The sequence below is a fragment of the Theobroma umbraticum genome, unplaced genomic scaffold (genome assembly GCF_002168275.2).
Source record: "Theobroma umbraticum cultivar Fairchild unplaced genomic scaffold, ASM216827v3 scaffold_55.0, whole genome shotgun sequence".
Taxonomy (NCBI): domain Eukaryota; kingdom Viridiplantae; phylum Streptophyta; class Magnoliopsida; order Malvales; family Malvaceae; genus Theobroma; species Theobroma umbraticum.
In genome coordinates, this window is record NW_018397270.1 from 319,501 (window position 1) to 325,920 (window position 6,420).

Genomic DNA, 6,420 nt, shown 5'->3' on the forward strand with positions numbered 1-6,420 from the left:
TGTAACTCTTAAACGTATGAGTGTTTATAATTTATTTGAAAGTTACATGAAAAATATAAACATTGATCTTGAAGTATTCGACTATTTCTCTGATTAAATATTATTTTATTTTTTTTCTATGTTATATTTTAATTTATTGATTATTTTCATGCTTGAGCATAAGGTCGAATCCCAGCACATATTATGAGTAGGAGGTTGCACGAACTCCCAAGTTTTAGTAAGCCTAGCTTTGAATTTGCGGAATTTAAATTTTGAAGAAATGATTTTGGCATTTTGAACATGGTATAGCTTTGTTTTGGTATAGGATGCCACCTTAGATGGGAGTTACCTCAGGGGTTATGGGTGAATAAGATGCCCCGAATAAGCCTATGGAATAACCATGAGTGTCGACATCAAGGATGTCATGGTCTGTAGATCTGTGACCAATCTAACTTTCCACTATCGACCCAGCAACACACATGTCTACTGCCCAACCTATAAGCATGATTGGGGTAGGGAATTTATTTAGGACTACAAGTAGGTAGCCCGCAACGAAGGGTTTCCAAACATCCCCGGCATTAGGGTGGCTAGGTCACAACAACAGCAAGTAGGCCCAGTAAGTAGCACACTTTGGAGTAGTTCGACAGGCACGGCATGCCAGTTCAGCAGGCCAAGCCCACATAGCTACATATTACGCGCATTGGGTCCACATTCCACAAATCTGCATGCTAGACTCACTAGCAGATCTGGGTGACATAGGTTGCACAATATTTATCCCAGCGATGGGGGCCAGTACATAGGAGTACCAGGCAACATAGAGCCTTGAAGTAGGGGGCAATGGGCACACTAGCCATGCACAATACAACCTTGCAAAAGGGGCTACAAGTACATCGACCTAGCATTATCGAGCTGCACAATAAGAGCCCAAATAACACACATCGTGATAACGGGCCACGTGACACCAATAGTACACATGGGCCTCATGTTATCAGTGCCTATGCGGCAAGCCTACAAGCAATTAAATCCTACACGGGTAGAGCACTACACAGCCCATCAATATGGGGTTACACATTAGAGGGACTTGTGCATGTTGAGTGCCCAACAGCAACAAGCTCAGACCAAGCACACAAGCATGTCGCATATCCCATGGAGACCGACTATGAGGATGGCCACGCTTTGGCAAGCCCTGCCTTTGAGGACTTGGTACGAGTGAGCCTTACACCTGCTACTTCACCCATGAGCAGCACACCAAGTGAGAATAGCCATACACAAAATAGGCTCATACTAGTGAGACGTACACCACTAAGGCCCACCACAGCAAGCCACATTCACATCGGGCCATGGAGCTTAGCAAGAATTTAGGCCGTTTGTAAGTAGGCCATCCACACTAGACCAACAAAATGCTTCAATAGCTTGCATGCGACAATAGCCTACACGCTCGGACCAGCTATCACATGGAGGCGTAAGTGCTACCGACTTTGTAGCAAGCAAGTTTCTAAGGTTCCTAGAATACCTACCAATTTTCCTTACTAGTGAGATGACTTGCTCACCAAGTAAGTTCAATTTTAGGACTTTCTTTTCATGCAATTGTAATTTACTTGCACACTAAGTTTAGATCAAGTAGGCTATTATAAATAGCGCCTTAGAGAGGTTTTGTAAGGCATCAAATTGCCTGAGTATTAATTTGTAGATTTATTCTTTTTTGATACTCACTTGTCTCTTTTCTTTATTTTCTTCAAACTTACATTTGGTTCTCATTGGTATTGGAGCAAAGTTTGTCATCTTTAAAGGCCAAGAGGTGAGAAGAGTTGTTCTAGTATGGGTTTGAAGACTACAAGGAAGAATGTTGTCAATTGGTGAAAAGACTACATCATTCTCGAACACCTTGGTTCAAGATTGTATGAGCATTGCAAACAAGGAAACTACGCACACACATGCTGAGGAGCGCTATGAGTCTGAGGACATCTTACAAGTACTGGATAATCATATATCTCACTTTGAGATGGTTAATACTCATGAGGTGTAGAGCAACTTCAAATAAGTCGAAGACAACATCGATCAGTTGGAGTCTAATAGCGATGAGCTTCACAAGGATTGGTACAACAAGGTGAATTGGGTTATTCACCTAGATAAGGGGCTAGATTCATTGACGATAGTGATGCAACAACAACATTAGTAGCTAACGAAGGATGTCAGGGATCTCAGGGAGATGTTAGTGCATTTAGTTGACACGTCTGAGGAAAAATGGGATTTTCCTAGAAATCGATTTGATCAACCAAGAATTAGTATTACTCATGCATCAAGCTCAAAATCTATGTGTACTAGATATATAGAAGCCGTGTATGTAATGACCTCTTCCTTGATCGTTACCGGCATCCCAAACTTACGAGTGAACCCGTCAAGTCTCGAACAAGCCTTAGTTAAGATTCTGGATAATTTAATCAAGCATTCTAATGTGTATATAAATCGACTAGTAATAGCAATGCTTTTGTTTACTTAAACCAAATAAACGATTACAAGTAAAGTATAGCATTTAGTTACAATATCCTCATGTGTCCCAACTTTAAACTTAACATCCAATACACAACCTTAAAGTTTTTAACAAAATACATTTCTGATAGACTAATAATCTTTATAAGTTTAACTATTTTATAGAACATGACTTCTATGCAGCAGAGTGATTCTAAGTGGAACTCTGAGAGATGTCATTATCTATGTTGCAGCAAGTCTTGAGGAGTTGAGCAATGCATTTGAACTTATTACTTATCTACAAAAAGAAGTTAAGGGGGGTGAGTCTCACAAACTCAATGATCATCAACTCCGTGAGTAGAGCGTAGATGGGAAACAAACCAAGGTAGAAGATTTGAATATATAAAAACATTGGAACATATAATCCATTTAAAAGCAAATGGGACATTTGTGCCTTACGTATAAAACCAAGGATTTTTATGGAACAAATCATTTAACCGTCGTTGTCTCAAAACCAATGTGAGTGAAATATTTCTATCATTGAAATCATTTAATGTTCTTTACTTAAAATTGGACTAACATAAGCATGCACGCTCCCATGAAATAAAACATTATTAAAACTTTTACACAAGCTCATAAATCATCTCATCCCCGAGGTTTTAAACACAAGGTCATTACTTCATAATCAATTTATAAAGCACTAAAAGCTTTTAATCAAATAAGGGAGTTATGGAAAAACTAGTATTTCTCTCCATGCGAAAAACTACGTACGTAAAAACCCAAAGAGATATCACTTTTGAGTAGGTAATAGAAATAAAGAACTTGTGGACCCACTTCCACGTAATAACATTTAAGAGCTCCGCTCCACCAGATCCCTACAGCCATGGCAATCTCAAGATGTTGGCCGACATCAGAGAAATCAAGCAACGTATATCACTTGTGGCCTAGGCACATATATCAACATGTGGCCTTGACATGTATATCACAGACCAAGCCATGGCCATGCCTAACTCTTGATTTGATAAAACCATTTAAAAGCCAAATCAGGTTTTCAAATGATCATTTCAAATCATTTTCAAAATACAGATCATGGTAGCGTACTAAAACCCCTTGTTGTAACACTTTGCAATATAAAACCTTTTGCATGAGGTTTAGATGTCAAATCAGCATGGTGAGTAAGCAATTCATTCATGAATGCACATCACACAATCAATAAGGCACATTTTGATAGAAATTGTAGTAAAAAGGTTATTTCCCTGTTTTAAAATCCTTTACATATATAACTTGTATATATATATATATATGACTAAGACAATTTTAAATACTTTGACATTCACAAATTCCTAGGATATCTGCAAGCTCATGTTGTCCACATATCGTATTTAAAATAAATCGACACGTTTATCAACCGTAAAGCAATATATATAGTATGAAAATTTAAAAATTGACACCCCCTACTCACTTTACAATAGTAGGATGCTACGTCGCTATTGATTCAAGTGCGTATCTAGCTAACTCTACTTGTTGGTCACTCATTACCTCATCCAGCACGCCACTACGACAAACATTCTTCACTTACATAACTTCCTAGCGACCAATCAAACTCAACACAGTTAATTATAATCGATTACGATCAGCACATCAATCAATAAATCTTTAACCTAGTTTCATAATTTTCATCAACATTATTTGGAAACATTTTACTCACAATCTACATACTTTCAACCAACCCAATCCAACACAACACAATGTAATTACATTGCATGTTTACCTTTTCGTTTTAGCTTGAGTTCCACACATATGGCTCACAATTTCCTTACATTCATGGTCATCATTGCTGCCACAAATATGAACAATTAGAACACATCTCATTTCTCTTGTTTACTTGTGATTGAAAGACCAAAATACTTACCCGGTGCTTATTTAACTCAAAATTACCATGCATTATGAGATCCACCTGCATGCATGCCTCGAGTCCTTTGAATCCTTGAAGATTCTTGCTACAATCAAGCAAAATCTCACATTACACTTGGTTTATAACGCATGCATTTCAAGCAAAATGACAAATCTTTTTACCTTCCTTGTCTCGGGTTTAATAGGTCGAACCTTTCTTTCCTCCTTTCTTTCTTTGCTTCTTCTCTCTTTTCTTTCTTTCTTCCTTTGATTCCTAGCCAAATCTCTCTTTTTCTTTCTCAAAGGTTTGGTTTTTCTCAAGACAATGCCATTTTGTTGGCTATTTCTTTGGTGTGGAAGGATATCACAAGGGTGAACTCAAAATGGCCTTCTGAAAGCTTCCTTTTCCTTTCCTTTTTCTTTCACGGGGCAAATTGCCCAAAGCTTGGTGACTTTTGGCATATTTCTTTTACCTTTTATGTGGTCAAAATCATAAGACAAAGGCATTTTGAAACTTTTCCACCTGTCACTCTCATTTTCCATTCTTTTTATTTCATTTCTTTATTTATTCCTTATTCCCATTGGACCAACTCACATCCCACTCACATTTCACGCACAAATTATCTCTTTTGCATATTGGTCTAAATTCTATCTTAATAGCTTGCCATCTGCCACCTCACTTTCTCATTGTTTTCTTTTCTTTCATTTTGCTTACTGATGGGCGGTTTGCCCAAAGTTACTTCCTTTTTCCATTATTTTCTTTTCTTTTCTCTTTACATGTCTTGGCATTCAACTTCTCTCTTTGTTATTATCACCACCTCCCATTGGTGGCTTGTTCATGCAATGTTTCCTTTTATTTCATTTGCATTACATTTCACACGTATTTTATTGCATTTCATTTTCATTTCCTTTTAATGCCACCTTATCACCCAATAATATTTCATGCTATGATTATACCTTTTCCTTTTCAAATCACATTGCCATCCTTATGTTGTTTACTATGGACTATCCTTGCCAAACCATGGGTTTCTCCCACTTGAATACTTTTTATTCCTTTTTCTCTTTATCAACTTTCACATGGTGGAGTCCCACATGTTTCGCAGTTCCTTCCTTCTTTTTCAATGCAATGATTTGCATGTAATAGTAAGTTTTACATTTATATCTCATATTCCTCATAATCTAACCTTCCTTGGTTATTAAATATCCATTTAATTAAAATTGCACATATATCCTTAAACTTTTCTTGATTTACCATTTAACCCTTTAAACTTTCATCTTTTACAATTTGGTCCTTTCAACATGTTTTTAACCCCAATTTTCTTCTATCTCTCTTCCTTTACACGTGTACAATCAAAATATAAAATTTGTACTTCACGAAGGTATCACCATAATATATAAATATGTATTTACCTGCACTAGCTTTATTTAATAAAGACATGCGAGTCCCACTAACGTCGTTTTTCTTCAAAATCCTTTCTTACTTCTTCTTCTCCACTTAGATTAGTCATATAATCTTCTTTCGTTGACTAATTTAGATAATAGTTAAAATATTAATATTTTAATATTATTTTATTAATAAAAAATTATTTTATTTTAAAATATTTCACTTTTCTTCTTGAGACCCCTAAATGTCTCTTTTTGTCCCGATTCACTTCTAAACCACTTTTAAACTTGTTAATTCATCCTCGATAAAAATATTATTATTCACTTTTTATTTTTTCGTGTGCAAAATATTCTATTTCAAATTATTTCTTTCACCCTGCAGCACTCTTAAACACTCTAATTAACCTCAATTGGTATCTGATAAGGTCTATTAGCCACCACATCAAAATACGGGGTGTTACACTGTACTTGGATGACAAAGGCCAACAGCAAGCCGAAAGTCCACATGGCCGATCACAACTAGTGTTCCCTATGCAGCAAAAAGAGAAGCAGTCTTAAACGCACCCACATGGAATGTGGGGAATTTGCCGAAGACTTGTGGTCGAAATCACAAGGAAATAAGGATGTTGCTTCGATCAAGTGGGGGAGAATGTCATGATCCACAAATCCATGACCAGTCTAACTGGTCACTATTGC